Raw genomic sequence first — 17,015 nt, 5'->3', positions numbered from 1 at the left:
GAAGTACGGGAGGCGATGAACTCGGCCGTCAGTTTGCAACTCGCGGAATAAGAGAAGCCTTGCTCGTTGCGGCAGCTTTCGCTACGTGTACAAGGCACAGGAGAGCTACGCCACCACTATAGTAATTCACCGCGATATTTTTTTTTTCTCCAATGTAACTAAATCCGCTCTTGTTCATTAAATGTCGCGGGAAAGAGCAACTCTCCCGCTTTTTCGAGGAGTCGTTGGTAAGAAAAATGTAATCTTCAGCAAGTTCCTGTTCCTCTTCTACTGACGAATTCGGTAAAAACTTTGTTGCAACACCAACACAAATTTTAGCGTCATGACATAGCAATTTTTGTAGACGATTCGCACCACCCCGGCGAAACTACAGTCCGGCCGGTGGAGGTAGGTCGCAGATGGTCCGTATTGCCATTGCCTTTCTTGTTTCGAACATAAAGAACAGACTCGAAGTGATTATTATATGTATTAGTAGAATTAAACTGACTCTAGTGCGAGATTTTTTTGTGACTTCTGGCTGACGTTCTCACATCTGACATTGTTTGGAAAGTGGTGTTTCTTTTGGATAGCGTGGTTATATTTAATGGCGCTGAGTGGACAGTCCTTGATCCCACTGAAAACGTTTTCGAAGATTCTTTTCATCGTTGGCCACGTGTCATAAGTTACATAAGTTGTGGCTTAGGCCGCATTTTTTTCCTCTGTTTCTGAAAATGTTTACGTAGCGATTCTCGCATAAACGTTAAGCGCCCGGTGTGACCTTGCACTCGTTTATGTGTGGACTTTCTACTCACTTTTCCACACCTCTCTACTCCAATTTTTACCAAGATTGTACGCCTGGCATTATACGGTGCGTTCTATTTTGAAAAGTATACCTTACCAGCATTACTCCAACCAGAACACCTCTCATTCCTTCATTCGTAGTTTACCCCATTGTGCTGTGCATCCTTACAGCGGAAATCGCCTTCCTTTTCTTCTGGGCAGTCTGTGGACATTTTTGATATACTTCTTGCTCTAATTATATTTTGCAATAAATATTTGTACATAATTAAATTTAGTAATAAATGAGCTGGTAATGCAGGGGTCTCGTCAGAGAGGTCTTGGAGTATACTGAAACCTGACCTATTAGTGCGAGAGCACTATCCTGATTGGTGAACACCGAGCATCATTTTGCGATGTTTGTATGCTTGTGGTCTTTGTGGGCTTGTGCCATGCAAAGTGAAGAAACGAAGAAAAATCAAATAAATATTCATGTCTCGAATTCTAACCCGTGACGGCGCGACGAGATCAGCTCAGACCAGATTACTGCAGCAGAACACGCCTCGTGATAAACTAAAACACACTTTCGCGCTGTGCATTGCACATCGTGAGAGTGACTCGTCTGTGCGTATGCATAGACGAGTTAGCTGCGGAGAGGGAGAGAGAGGATGATGAACGGAAAGGCAAAGAGGTTAACTAGGCGACACCTAGTATAGTACCCTATATGTGAGAAGGGGGACGAAGGAACAGACAGAAAGGGTAGAGAGGAAGAGATCAATTTTTCACGTGTCCGTAGTGCATAATTAACAGCGTACACTAGGCACAAACTGGAAGTTCACAACTTGTACTCAGTACTGTGTCTTTCAAGAATAATAAAAGCGTCTAACAGGCGTCCTCTGCGGTGAGTGTTTAGTCTAAGGGCCCAGAATCTTGGATGGGGCAGAGGATCTAAGCGGAGGAGCGTTGAAGCCAGGGGGACACGCTCACGCTTAAACCGAGTGCAATAACAAAGTAGGAGTTTAAATATGTAATCGCACCCGCAGGAAGCGCGGCACTGGAGCATACGAAGCCCGCATACAATGGCTAAATTGGCTTTTACAATGACAAAGTTGAAGACGCGCATAATTGGCACTCCGCTTCTGTGGACACATCAGTCGCGCTGTCAGGTGCGTGTCAGTGGTGTCCACCTGCAAAATACTATGCTTTCATACAATATTTCGTGCTAGCATTGCTAAGCCGCATTCCGTTTTTTTTGTCTGTGTTAGAATTTGACTGCCTAACTTTCGCCACCACAAATATATTAAAGGGACTGTAGCTCTCTTTTGATATGAGCTAAACGCAAGGTATCGCCAGTATGCAATTAACCGAAAACCTGGTTCTCTACATGCGTCCATCGTAGCTTATACCAGATTATATTCAACAATCTTGTGTCTGTCTCTCCATCTAATAAAAAAGCTGACGGGGTTTTAATGGGATGAAAACGAGTAGACATGTGAAAGCATGTGCTTTGCCTGGCTGGCTCATGGTTTTGCTTTGTGTTTAGCTATTTCATTTTGATGCAGGTTTTATCCTCGCGTGACTCAATGTTCCTATGCGTGGTGTCTTTGCGCACATATGTAGGTTGATAAAGACGACAACGTGCGATGCACATCGGAAGAGTGCTTTGGAGCATAAGACGAGGCGCGATCGGCTGCAGCGAAAGCATATATAGTGCTCTCGTGCGGCGGCCTGCGAAGCTGATCTCTTCGCACCGCCACGGGTTCGAAACCCAATCGCGCCGATATTAATTGCTGCAGGTTGACCAAGGCCACCGTCAAGATCAAATTCACACAATATTCTTGGTTGAAACCGTTTTTGATAAGGTCACCCAGAAGGTCAAAATTCACACATTTCTGGTTGGAACCGTATTAAGTAGTGCTTTCACTCTAAAATTGCGCATTTGCGCAGCTGCACATGCCAGTCTGGTTGGCAACGTTTGAATATTGGCACGCGTTTTACCGCGAATGTTTCATTTTCCACATTTTGGCGCATAAATTACAACAAAGTCATTGACGCAATGGTGTATTAAAACTGTGTTAATATCTGGTGTCAGTCCCTCTCCTCACCTCTTCGCAGCACATGGGAAAGAAACGACCACTACACTTATAGCGGTCACCCTGCAAATCACTACAACGAATAGGCGGAGGGCTCCGCATAGCGCAGCCCTTCCTTATCGCAAGAGTAGCGATCACCATGTTCAGGTGTTCGATCACGCAATTCATACTTCCAGCGAAGTTTACCGCATCTTTGTTTCTTATATAACCTTGTGTCCTTCGCAAGACTAAGCGCGCCCAGCATGAAACAGATATTCAAGGCCAATAGAACGGACTAGCGGCCAAAGTGTAGTTGCGGTCCACGTAAAGCTCTAGAGATTATCAGAAGAAAGCTCCTCCAGAGGCATTCTCACGCTTTTCGCTGTAATGCATCCTGCTTATGTACGGGGGTGTTTAATTTTCTTAACGGCAGGCACTGAGGGCATGCTTTGGCCCTGAAATGAAAATTTTTATTATAATAGATATTTTATAAAATTAGGCTAGTATGTTACCATTGCTCTCCTCTTTTTAAAAACATAAGCTTGAATGTATCTGATCTAGTTTTCATAATAGAAAATAACACAGGCCTAACTAGGTCATTTTTTCAGGTCGTTAAAGGATGTTCTATAAACATGCTTTCGATTCATTTGAAATGGCCCTGTAGCTAAGGACCGCCCACGCGCACCTACGTATGCTATATTGTTTTTGAGGTAAGTCTTCTGATAAAAACTTTCAAGGGTGTCAAAACACCGTATTTATGAAACATAATCATGCAGCATTATTGTTCACAAAATTTTATATGCCGAGCAGCCGCCGTAGTTGAGTGATTATAGTGCTCGGCTGCTGAACCGAAAGACGCGGTTTCGATTTTGGCCGCGGCGGTCGTATTTCGATTGAAGCGAAATGCTTGAGGCCCATGTACTGTGCGATGTCATTCCGCGTTAAAGAACCGCTGGTAGCCGAAATTATCCGGAGTTCTCCAGTACCGCGTTCTTCGTAGCCTGAGTCGCATTGGGATGTGACACCCCGTAATTGCAAAGTTTCATATCTTTCATTGAGACTTAACAGAAAAGAACGCAGCTTCATAGTTAAGTTCTTTCGGAATTCAACGGCAGACGATGAATTGAAATTGCGTCATAAAACAAAACGAAAACTTCCGTAAGGGTAGTAATGTTGGGAAAAAAAACGAAGTTAAGAAAATCACAATTGTAATATGTGCCCTAAATATTCGAAGGTCGTTGTAGAGGCTTCAGAAGACAGCGCAATGCGGGTGTTCTGAGAGGATTTCTCAATAGTGAGTATTAAGAGATTTTTGTCGCCGACGACAGGGCGACATTTCTCTTACAAACCACATTCAGCAGCCAGCAAGCGCGAGACACTTCGACTTTGTCACTTTCATGCGCCAACTGAGAACACCAGGGCGCATTGCTCCCCCTCCTAAATAAAATGAGTGGGGCTGGAGCCCGAGCAATGGTAGGTACGAGCGAAATCTAAACTATTAGCATAATAATGAATGGATAATGGCGGCGGGCGAAGAAAACATGACGAGCTTTTGAACAAGACCAGGATGGTGGCCCTCCGTGACGCGGTTGTGCGAAGCGACGGGCGCTAAACTCGGCCGCACTTTCCTCCGAAATCACAATTTCGGTGCTTTGCAGGCATAAGTACAGGATGTTTCATCTGAAATGTCCCACAACTTTTAAAAATAGGGAGTCAAAATATTATGATGGCCTTTTACGAAGAATGTTGTATTATGCGTCAAAGATATGGAGGAGTTCTAAAAGGTACCAAGTAGCAACTAATTAACTAAATATTTTTTAAACTATTCCACATAGGAGGTACAATGATATTGCAAACATAAGCTGCCGGTGAGGGAATATGATGAGGGAATACAATTCGCACTGCGGTGCTAGCAATTATGGCGGTTCTCGACGCCATGCATTGGTTACAATCAAACTCGACTCAAGAAAACGAACCCTTGCTGACGAAGCGCTCAATTATGCGCGCCCATGAGTGACGCAGTCATGACGTTACCGGGAGAACCGAAACATTAGGAAGCGGTCGCTGCCACTCGCGAAATACGTGCCTGTCGCTGCGTCACCGTGCGACAGCCGTAGCTTATCGGCTGCCTGACTTGCCGCTTGAACCAAAGTTGCCTTCAGGGTATTTCATGTGGTGTGGCCACATTTTTCTTCCTTCTCGTTTCCACTACATAAACGCCCGTTGACAGCAGAGTGCGGACACAGGAGTCCAATATTTGTAGCAGGATTTCATGAAATATGTTTGAGAGAAAGAGATTTCCTTCAAGTTTTAAAATTTTCCAATGTTTTTGGTCTTCGCGATGACCTTACTTGCTCTGTGTGTTTTACTGTTTAAAAAGATGTACCGCCAAATATTTTATAGGAGAGCACCAGTAACTCCTTAAGCGGTTTTTCCGGCGGTGTTGCTGTTGTTAGTGGGCCCACGAATTATTTCACAAGTCCTGGACTTGCTGCATTCGAGTTACGTGAGATCTACCCCAGCACAGTTACTCGCAACTTGTGTCAGCCATCGGTTAGGGATGGTACCGTTAACAGGGGAATGGAAGGTACATGAATCTGCCACGGAAAATCGCAGTATCTGTCTCAATGATTCGGTGGGCATCTGAACCGCTCAATAGGAGCAGGTGGGAGTGAAAGAAAAGAAAACGAGGTTACGACTCATCCTCCTCCTCATCATCATCTCCAGCTTGACTACCTTCACTGCAAGACAAATGCCTCTACAATACCACTCCAATTAATCTGATCCTTTGTCAACTGCGGTCTCCTTATCCCCGCAAACAACTTAATCTCATCCGCCCACATTACTTTTGGGCGCCCCCCTGCTACGTTTGCCACCTTTTAGTATCCAGTCCGTTGTCCTTAAAGGCCACGGATTATGTGGCCTTCGCACTGCATGCCCTTGCCAAACCCATCTCTTCTGGATTTATACTAAGCAGTCAATAACTAGCTTTTGTTCCCTGACCCACTATGCTCTCTTCCAGTCCCTTAACGTTACACCTATCATTTTTCTTTTAATAGCAAGTGTGTTACCCTCAATTTAACTTAACTTATTCCTTCTCTTCAGCCTCCACGTTTCTGCCCCATAGGTGAGTATAGGTAACATATGGTTGTCAATACTTTTCTCTTGAGGGATATCGGTAAACTGCCCTTCATGATCTGAGAGACCCGGCCATATGCGCTCTACCCGTCTTATTCCTCTAATTATTACCCTCTCTTGATCCGGATCAGCAGTCACTACCTCCTCTAAGTAGACGTATTCCGTTACCACTTCCAGCACCTCACTACCAACTGTGGACTGCTGTTCCCTTGGGAGACTGTTCAACAAATTTTGGTTTCCTCCATCTTAACTTCGAGGTCCACCGTTCTGCTCTGCCTGTGTAAGCCATTGATCTTCCTTTTTGCTTTACAATTCGTCCCCTGGGTGAATTGCAAGGCAATGTCATCCACGAGTCGTAGATTACTAAAGTATTCTTTTAAACCAGCCAGAAGACGCGACACAAAGGAAGAAGCAAACAAGACGAGGCTGGACTAACAACTGAAGTTTTATTGAAAGGAAGAAAACAACGAAGACTCGCACTGAGATGCGCGCGCACATAAGCCGTATCAGTGAAAGGGCACACAAAAAAAAAATTTTCAATGTCAGGGTCTTACTAACAAGTTATCAAAAAAGGCAAATTCCTTAGCGTGAAGGTTTACCGACGGCTTAGCCACACACGTGTCCTTAGCCTTAGCAATGTAGAAGGCTTCAACTATCTCGCGACAGATTTGTTTTTCATTTCTATAAACTACAGTAGTGTCACTGAAGTCAGGCGTGCAAAGAGACAGATCATCGTCCGATTTGCATTCTCGAGATTGCACGTGCAACGCCAGATTAGAGTTCGCCTTCCCACCCAGAGAGTTAGAATGCTCCGTCAGGCGCACATTTAGACATCTGCCCGTAGTAGCATCGACCACAAGGCAGCGGAACGCGATACACCACATTCTTTCTGCAAGGGGTGAGCCGTGTCTTATGTGGCACTGTGCATGTGACACTGTTCACTGATACGGCTTATGTGCGCGCGCATCTCAGTGCGAGTCTTCGTTGTTTTCTTCCTTTCAATAAAACTTCAGTTGTTAGTCCAGCCTCGTCTTGTTTGCTTCTTCCTTTGTTTCGCGTCTTCTGGCTGGTTTAAAATGAATACTTACCAACTCGCCCAGTCCTCAACCTTGTTGACTAAAGTATTCTCTATGAACTGCTATCCAAACTATACTCAATGCAGGCCTTTGAATACCTTCTGTAAACAGCTGCTAAATAGCATTGGCGACATCGTGTCTCCCTCCCTGACAACCTTCCTCATTGGATTTTGTTGCTCACTTTATGGAGCACTATGGCAGCTTTGCATCCGTTATAGATATCTTGCAGTATTTTTACGTAAGGCTAATCTACACCCTGATTCCTTATCACCTGCATGACTGCTGAGTTTTCTACGGATTGAAATGCTTTCTCGTAAATAAGGAAGGCTGTATATAGGGGTTTTACCGGGTGGCTAAAATTTCTAGCAGCCCAATATCTCTCCCCCCCCCCCCCCCCCCGTTCTTCAAGAGATCTGCTGTTTCTTGAACCTCGTCAGCTGCTTACCCTCTTTGCATTCTACAGCTTTTTTTACTTCCCCTTTATTTACCACAGGAACGTTCCATTGTCGTGTTTGCTGCCTCTCATTAACGTCCTGATAGAAATCGCTACTCAATAGATATGTGCAGAACTCTTCGCATACTTTGGCTATCTTTTTGGTACTACTAATGCCATTGCCCTCTTTGTCTCCATGCATCTGTTTTTTTGCCTTTGCCAACTTGCCTCGTCACCGATTTTTGGCTGCCTGTGTTCTGGAGATGATGCACGATTCTTTACATAATGAACTTCGTTTTGTCGGTTGCCGTGCGCTTATGATAAGCTTGTATAGCTCTGCCAGTACTATTCCGTCTGCAGGAGTTACAGTCTTGCCTGCTTTGGCGTTTCTTTGTCAGGTCTTCGTCTCCTGAGAGAATTTGCAAGGCATTCTGTCTCACAATGCTACCATCCTACTTCCACGGTGCGCTCCAAAATGATAGCTGCGAAATATCGTTCATTGTTGCAACGTTAAGGTCATCTTCCTCAGTTAAAGCCGAATATCTGTTCTGCAGCGAGATCCTGAATTCCTTTATTTTCCCTCTTACCGGTAATCGTTGACGGGCTTCTCCTCACTATTTTTTTTTCGTTTCCTCTTCAAATTTAGGCTAATTCAAGCCCTTAGCACCCTGTGGTTGCTACAGCACACCTTTCCGAAGGCCTCCACATCGTGAATGATGCTTTTTGAGTGCATATTATGATGTTTATTAAATTTTTAGTCTCACCATTGGGGCTGTTCCACGTGCACTTTCTTTTCTTTTTCGCGAAAGAAGGCATTCGTGGTCCATAATCTATTCCTCTCTGCCGACTATACTAATAACTCCCCCCCCCTGCAATTTCGAGTGCCGGCTTCTTGCTTTTCTCAGCATTGAAGTTGCCCATCAGTACTCTGTACTGGGTTTTTACTTTGCTTATCGGCGATTCCACGTCTTCATAGAAGCGCTCGACGATCTAGTTATTATGACTGGAGTTAGGCTCGTAGTCCTGTGCCCAACTTCAGTTATACCTACTATTAAGAATAATTACGATAACTGCCACCCCTCTCCTTGATACCTAAGAACTCCTGTATGTTGGCAGCTTTATCATGATTAAAGAGGAATCCCACTGCATATTCTCGTCTGTGCGGTAATCCTCGATAGCATAGGAAGATCCCGTCGTTTAGCACTGTATACACCTCATCTGTCCTCCTGACCTCACTAAGCCCTATGGCATTCATTGAATACCCGCTAGTGCCACAAGCAGCACTGATAGGCTAGCCTCACTGAATAAAGTTCTACCGTTACACGTTGCCAGGTTCAGTTTCCATCGGTGGCCTCTCCGAAGCCAAAAATGCTTAGCACTCTTCGCTGCGTCACAGGTCTGACCACCGCCTTGGTCAGTTTCCCCCCAGTAGATGGAGACTGAGTGCCGAAGGTTAATTTGTGCATTCATGTAGAAGATTGCGGTCAAATACTACACCAGCGTGGCCAAATCCTGTTCTGGTTAGAGAGTGTGTTGTCGGTTCTGGTCACCGAAATCAGGCCGCACCACAGGCCTGGTTATGCCAATCCATCGACACGCGGATTTAAAAACAAAATCTTGTGCAGAATTGCGCGGCATCGGGATTCTAACGCCGTTGCTCTTGCACACGAAGCGGACGCTCTACCTCCACGCCATCGCTGCTTCCCAATGAATGAATCCACTGTTTGAAAAATCATTTAATTCATGAGATGAATTAAGCAACCCTATTTCAGGAACGCTGTTTTTAGAATTAACAGCCTGAAACCTTAAATATCAGAAATATTGGTGATGAACTTCACAGTATGACTTCTACAGGAGTGTAAAATTAAGCGTGATCATCTAAGCATTAAATTTATGTGTTTACGGGGGACCTATCAACGTGTAAAATAAAATGCGATCACAATGCATGCTCTCCAGTAACGCAGTTGTACACTGGTGGATAAAAATGTGTAAGGAGTGCAATAAAGTTTTTGTTAGTTTAGCAATCTGTAGTGTGAAGACCCAATTCATAGTCGCAACAAGCAACTCAAGGAATGAATACGCATGAATTACACAAAGCAACTGAAGCCACAAATCTGCTTCAAAACTGAGTGCAATATGTGGCATGTGGTACTCATGAGGGAGCACAGGAGGCTTTGTGATATCGCAATTTCACACGCACTCAGTCACTAGGTGTCCTACAATAGATTTTATCACTGAACACACAATTATTCTTTATACGCCAGTCACGAATTTTTTTCCCTCTCTCGTAGATGTTGTTGGATCCTTGATGATGACGTGGAGTAGTAGAGGGCAGGTCTCGTGCGTGAGCCTGGGTACGTACTTCGCGACTGGTGAGTTCAGACAGGTGCGCAGGTCTTCTGACGGCGAGGCACTTGGATGGCGTTCCTCAGGAAGTTATTTAATACAAAATGTACAAAACTGGTTTACATATTCCGTAAGATTTTGGTCACTTCGCTTTAACTAAAAATAAAACATGAAACCTCCACTACTCTGGAGCACCGCCGGCCACCACACGGCCTAACTGCCGGCCGCTGCTGAAGGAACTCCTCGCGTCTCCTACTCCACTGAGCCCGGACCACCAGCAGCCGCTCACGACCGAGCTGTCCTGCTGCCACAGCCACCAGCCCCTTGCGCCTTCCCCGCCCGCGCCCATCCCGTTGCATTTGCGCCAAAACCTGCTCGTTAGCCTATAGATGATTTTCCCGCCATCTTTTTGACATAAGATCTCAAACTCGCACCTTGCTGTAAGCCGCCGTGGCTAACTAGAAGGTACTACAACGTAACGAAACAGACGCAATTTAAAACGCGCGCTTCGCTGTTAGCCGCTCTGGCTAATTAGCGGGAAGGATAAAATAAAACGCACAGCACCGGTCCACCCAAGCCGTCCTGTCATCGTCTCGTGCTTCGGACCGGCTTCGAAAAGCAAACCATTCTCCGCTCATTTAGGTGGAGGGACAACGCCGTTTCGATAGTCTCCCCCCCCCCCCCCCCCCCCCCCTTTGTCGGCGAATCTCCCCGCTCCCCTTCTGGGCGCTCCTGGCACTTTCCGAATCGGTACACTAGCTTCGTCGTGACAACGCCACTGCGCCTAGACGACAAATGAGAACGGGTATCGGATCTGTTAAACCCAGTGATGTTTTGAAAAATTGCATAATAAATGTTTGTATTGGTGGAGCATCCGACGGCATCGAGCATCGACGGTGGAACATCGAGCATCTGACGAGCATCCGAAGGCGGCGCCAGCGCTTCGTGTCGTTGGCGTCGGTGCTGGAGAGGTGCCGCGAGTGTCCCGGTCTCTCGCCTCGCAGATTACTTGCTCTACGGTCTTCATCTCAGACTTTTTCAACGTGCCAATAAACTGCCCAAAAATATATGTAATTGTCTATTATGTCGAAACAATCAACGCACACCAGTCTCCCTAACGCACTGTCGCGATGGAAAGAAACGCGAACGACACGGCGCATACGCGTTCCGCTGTTCACATTTCTTTTCATCGCGCTTTTGCCTGACGTTAGCGTCGTTCTGGAATGCATCATGGACGACCCTAGCGTCGTTTTGGTAGCAGTGAAGTTAAAGCTTGATAAAAAGAAATGCGAACGGCGTAGATCCTCGACTCCGCCCTGTTCTGATTACTTTCCATCTCCCTTGTACGTGCTCAAAATGTGTCTGGTTGCATTGCGATGTGCATCAGAAAGCGATCTTTAACTTAGTGCTATGCTCGCGTAAGGACTTCTTGAGGGATAAATTCAAGTCACGTTTTCATTCTTTCTTTTAGGTGGCTGAAGCGTGCCAGTTCGGATTCATGCACATGGCTCTTTAGGTAATTTCACACACACACACACACACACACACACACACACACACACACACACACACACACACACACACACACACACACACACACACACACACACACACACACACACACACACACACACACACACACACACACACACACACACACAACACACACACACACACACACACACACACACACACACACACACACACACACACACACACACACACACACACACACACACACACGCACACACGCACACACGCACACACACACACGCGCGCGCACACACACAACACACACACACACACACACACACACACACACACACACACACACACACACACACACACACACACGCACGCACACACACACACACACACACGCACACACAAAAGCTATCGGTTCAAGCTTGGCGAGCGTGGTGGTCAGGCAGTTGCTCCACCGCACCCACTGCACTGTTAGGGAAAAGAGGTATTTCGGAACTCCACGGCCTGGTATACCGAATGTGGAGGTGCGGCACATGCTGAAAGATGGGTTCACATCGTCAGCGACAACACGGAAACGAAATTGGATGAGTAGTTCTTTGAAATGGGGTCATCATAACTCTTGCCAGTGAGACTGCCATCGATAAAAAAACGGCCAACAATGTGACCTCGAAAAATCTGCACCCCACGTTGGCCGACCAGAGAACTTTGGGGTGTAGGGGCCACCAGTGTGGGCTAGTGTGGGCCCTACAGTGTGCGTTATGGGCACTAATTATTGAATTCCTGTTGAACAGGGCCTCGTCAGTCCACATGATATTGTAAAAATGTCCGGGTTCTGATTGGTGTTGATGATATTTGTGCGCTGACACCAGTTGCCAAACAATGCAAGAATTAGTAGCAGTCGCTTGGACGACCTTTCGCACGTTAGCTTCTGGCTTCGCAGTGCCGTACGTCATTACAACTGTCTCAAGTAATTCGGCTGTGGCGGTTTTCAATTCCTTTTTGTGGGTGCATAGATCAAGCTGACGCGAAAACTATTGAAGATCCGCATCAAACTGGGAAGGAGAGGGGGGGGGGGGGGCGGAACACGAGACGCAGGATGCTTGGCCTTGAATAAACCTCCTTACAAATGAGCGTTTTCGTTTGCATTGATGTGAGCAATAACAATGTCCATCTTTTCAGCCGTTAAAACTTGCTCTGCACTGTCGAAGCTATACTGAAGATAAAACTACTCTGCTACCAACAGGAGCTTGCATAAATGTGTCAAAAAGAACACAAGCGAAACATCAGAACAGGAACTTGTTACGGAAGAGAAAGAAGACTCGAGACATCTCGCTGAGCGATGTCCGCGCTTGGTAGTGCTTTCTATTTCATGCACCGCTCTCTCGGCCAAAAACTGAAGCATATAGTAGCGATGATATATCCGAAGTTTGAGTGGTACGCCGGGACTGTGATTTGCCGCGGCCGCATTGCGTTGCCGACATCTCAGACACCTACCAGACGATGGCGCAGAGCCAGGCGCTTGTTCTCGCGACTGGCAGCTGCCGCCTCCGGACGGCTGGGTTCGTCCGGCAATGTCACGACAGCGTCAATAACAGGCACCCATAAATGCTCACTTCTTCTGATGCTCGCCAGCGCTGCAGGGCTAAAGATTTTTTTTTCGTTTCAGATGCGACATAGCATTCCCTCACCCCCTGCTCATTCTTGCAAATTTTGATGTACCTCCTACCGCTTATAATTACAAAGTTAATTAGTTTACATTTCTTCAGTAGCGGGTTATTTATCTCTTAGTTTTCGATTTTTCTTCACGCAGAATTCAGCATTCCGCACACAAAACGACACTAATTTGGTCTCTCTTTTTTTTTGAAAATGGCAGAAGATCTTAGGAGGAAAACCCTGTACATTTGTGTTCATGAGTTGAAAGTCGAATTATACATTGAAACATTATAGGTAGGTACATAAAGAGTACAATACACCCAAATAAACCATTTTGAACAATTGGAGTTTTCATTTTTTTTTACTGTTGCACCCGTTTCTCCTTAATGCTAATTAATCGCACCGTTGAGCCTAATGCCTGTTTCACATGCAAGCGAACCGCTCGCGAACTGCGCCGCGGCGGCGAGTACACCCTCTCTCAAGCGGCGGAGAAAGCCCCAGCGGCTGGAGCGGCGAGGTTCGGGCAAGTTGGAAATTTTCGCGGCGGCGACGCGGCAGCACCGCATCTCAACCAATGACGGCCCGGCGTTGCCACGCGAGTTTGTGCGCCGCACGTACGAGCTTTTGTTTAAAAAATAAATTGTATAAAGTGCTGTTTAGTGCTTAAAACACAAGAATTATATTTATTTAAAGAAACTGTGAAAAGAATTGACAAAATGGTGCTTTTATATTACGCTTTTTTGTGTTTGCAGGCCAACAAAACTGGTTGTAGGCCACCAAAACCGGTTGCAGGCGCATATCTTTTGCCAGCAACGTTGGTTTTCGCAGCGGTGGGAAACGCGCAGCGGCGATGCATGTGAAACGAAAGCTCGCGAACCGCTTCGAAGCGCCGCGCCGCTGTTCGCTCTGTTCGCCAATTCGCTTGCATGTGAACCGCCCTTAAAGCTATTCGTCTGCCTCGTCAGCGCATCTCTCTATAGCGCACCCCTGGCTGCCTCCGCCGACTAGGGATTCTCTGCTGATAAAGCGATACAGGGTGCACAAGATGGCGAAAAAGGCGGTTCTGTCAAAACCGCGCAATGTGTGGCGCCCAAGCCATAGTCAGGAGAATGCGGCGTGCGTGCCCTGGAGTGCGTTTCGCCAGCAGTGAGGCAGACTACTGCAGCAGGAGGCGAACAAAATCAAAAGAGGTTGCCTGGGAGGGACGCAGATGCCGAAGGTGCCACGAACCTTACCTGGCGCCCGAACAGCTAAAAGGAATGCCGTTTTTATCCCCAGGCATTTAAGTTCCTCGCTTAGGTCTGTTGCGCTCTGTAAACACACTGCAGGGGTTACTTTGCCTGCATGCTTTTTAAAAGCGCATGTATTTTGCCATGATGCAGCCGAAATTAGTTGAGCCACAGCGGTGAGAGTAATCCGTTTTTGAAATTCCGTAAACTGGTATGGTTATTACTAACGGCTGGCTACAAATCACTAATTGCAATCAGGTGGCTATCTGTAATGGGTATAAAATTAACTATTAAAATTTAGGCAATCACTTTATAAGTTGACGCGAGTCCCTTATTTTTTTACGTCCGCTATTACTGGTATTACTATGCCAAAAACTCTATTTAAGACAAATTAGCGATCGACGTCCCGGTGACAAATGGTATACAGCAGTAGCACACCGCCTATTGTTTTTAACAGGGAAATTGATAAAATAGCGATCAGCAAGGGTGCCATGCAAAGAGATACGATCTCTCTGTTACTTTTCTTCCTGTCGTTGTTGTTGTTGTTGCCTTCGTGACATGGCACATACGCACGACGGGGGATTGGCCAGGGTTCAGTGGGGAGAAGCCACAGAATAGGGTAATCTGGTGTCAAGCTTATGATTGTGCCTTGGGTGAAATTCAACATCCCTGCCTTTCTTCCTCGTCTTCCTCTTTCTCCTACACCTCTGTTACTGTAGACTGTGTGTTTCCAGGAGATAATAAGAGGACTGCACTGACAAGAGTTTCGGCCGAAGGGGCCGAAAGCATGATCGAAGATCTAAACAGGAACAGCAGAACGATGAGTATAAAAACTGTTATAATAAACTGCACATCTCCAACCAAAAATGTTAACTTAAACCCAATGTTTCGAAGCCGACTCGGCTCCTTCATCAGGGGTGACTGAGGGCTGTCACCCCTGATGAATAGGGTCTCCAGGTTGCGCACAAGCCAACAAACACTGTTGCGATTTGCCTACCTGTTCCCAAACACCGGCCGCCGAGAGAAAGAGCCCAAGGCATTGTCTACCAAATTCCATGCGCCGACTGCGACGCAAGCTACATCGGCGAAACCAAAAATTTCAAAGAAAGAATTCGGCAACATAAGAACGACGTACGCAAATTCGCTACAGAGCGTTATCCAGTAGCCGAACATTCCGAGGACTCCAACCATAGAATCATCCTTTGAAGAGACCCGCATCCTCGGAACCGAAACAAATTACCACAAGAGGCTCCTTCTGGAATCCTGGCATATCCAAACCACCCCGAACAGTATCAACCGCACAAAAGAAAGCCTGCCCCCAGTATAAGCCCAGGGACTTCGCTCTTCAACGCAACGAAAAAAAGTCGCCATTCACCACCTCCCTGCAGTGCGCCAGTGTGACTAAAAGCCTAAACCCTCCTCCCTCCCCCTCCTCCGCGCCTTTCGCGACACAGCTGTCGTTCTCTTCACCCCCCCCCCCCTCCCCTCCATACTTAAAAGACGCTAGCTACTGCCCTTAGTCACCCCTGATGAAGGAGCCGAGTCGGCTTCGAAACGTTGGGTTAAAGTTAACATTTTTGGTTGGAGATGTGCAGTTTATTATATGTCTTCAAGCCCAACCAGACAGGTAAATCTGTCAAAATGTTTAGTTTTCAAAAACTGTTATGCAGAAAACTAATGGTGAACAACCTCTTGAGCAAACAGGCTTATTTCAATGAGCAGCGAAAGGTTGGAAGTTGCAAAGGGCTACGTATTCTCAGAGCGTTGACCACAGATTGGGACCACGAGAATGAGATAATTATGGGAACAAGAATGGGGAGAAGTGCATTTGGCAGCAGCTCTTTAAATATTAATGGCGGTCTGTCGGTGCCCCATAATGAAACTATATAACAGCTAAAATCTTACCAGCACCTAACTATGGGACAGAAACGTGGAGGCTGAATACAAGGTTGAATTTTACAGAGTACAACGCAGCGAGCAGTGGAAAAGGAAATGAAAGGTGTAATCTTAAGACACATGAAGAGTGTAGAGTATGTCAGGGAAGAAGGCCAGTTAATGACATCCTAGTCGAAACAAGAAGACATCGGATCGGGCAAGGTATGTAACGCGAAGGCGAAGACAAAAATAATCAATGGGCATCACGGGCAACCGAGTCCATTCCAAGAGTGGAAAAGCGTAGCAAGGTGCCACAGAAAGTCAGATGCTCGGTTCAGAATAGGAAGTTTGCTGAGATTAAATTGCCGCTGCTGGCGCTGAACCGGAGTGTTTAATGGGCATGAGATGAATTTGTCCTTCAGTAAATGTAGTTAGGATGCTAATGATAATGATAATTTCGTTATGTGCTACACAGTGAGCTATGGCAATAAATATTGAAAAGAGTTTTCTCACGTTCTTCAAGTCTTCTAACGATGAACCGTGAATGGCGAAGGTAAGTCTAATGGCGATGAAAAGTTGAAGGCTGCGCATAACTGCCGAAGCGAAATATTGAAGCAGCAGTCGTAGAACCGTCGCAAGTAAATCTCAGGGATCCTGCTTTTCTTAAATAGCGTATACTGCATGACGTTCCAACAACGGCAAGTCATCCATCACTTAAACTAGTATGCAAATCCGCCATGAGCAGCTTGTCAGCGAGTCCTCGGCACAGCGTGTACCCAGCTCTAACTGCCTGCTAAAAATCCGGCATCACTGCCACAACTGCTTTAGGCTGAATATATTAATTGTCAAATGGGTTGCTTCAGAAGAAATATTTTGCCATGATTCGAACCGCTGCGAGTAGTATATGAATAGTTTCGTTTTCAGCTGAAGTCATGAATATTTGATTTCCTTC

At 46.1% G+C, this 17,015-nt stretch overlaps 1 long non-coding RNA gene across 1 annotated transcript in view; it reads right to left on the bottom strand.

Moving 5' to 3' along the window:
* Nucleotides 1-16,688, bottom strand: part of LOC144134745 (uncharacterized) — a 66,385-nt gene extending 49,697 nt beyond the window's left edge. Inside the window, exon 1 of the long non-coding RNA XR_013315237.1 lies at nt 16,577-16,688. This is a non-coding gene — a long non-coding RNA (uncharacterized LOC144134745). The remainder of the gene's footprint in view (nt 1-16,576) is intronic.
* Between the last annotated feature and the right edge of the window lie 327 nt (nt 16,689-17,015).

This window comes from Amblyomma americanum, chromosome 5 (assembly GCF_052857255.1).
Source record: "Amblyomma americanum isolate KBUSLIRL-KWMA chromosome 5, ASM5285725v1, whole genome shotgun sequence".
Classification (NCBI taxonomy): Eukaryota; Metazoa; Arthropoda; class Arachnida; order Ixodida; family Ixodidae; genus Amblyomma; species Amblyomma americanum.
Note: the sequence above shows the minus strand (reverse complement) of the source record. Positions and strands in the feature narration are given on the sequence as shown.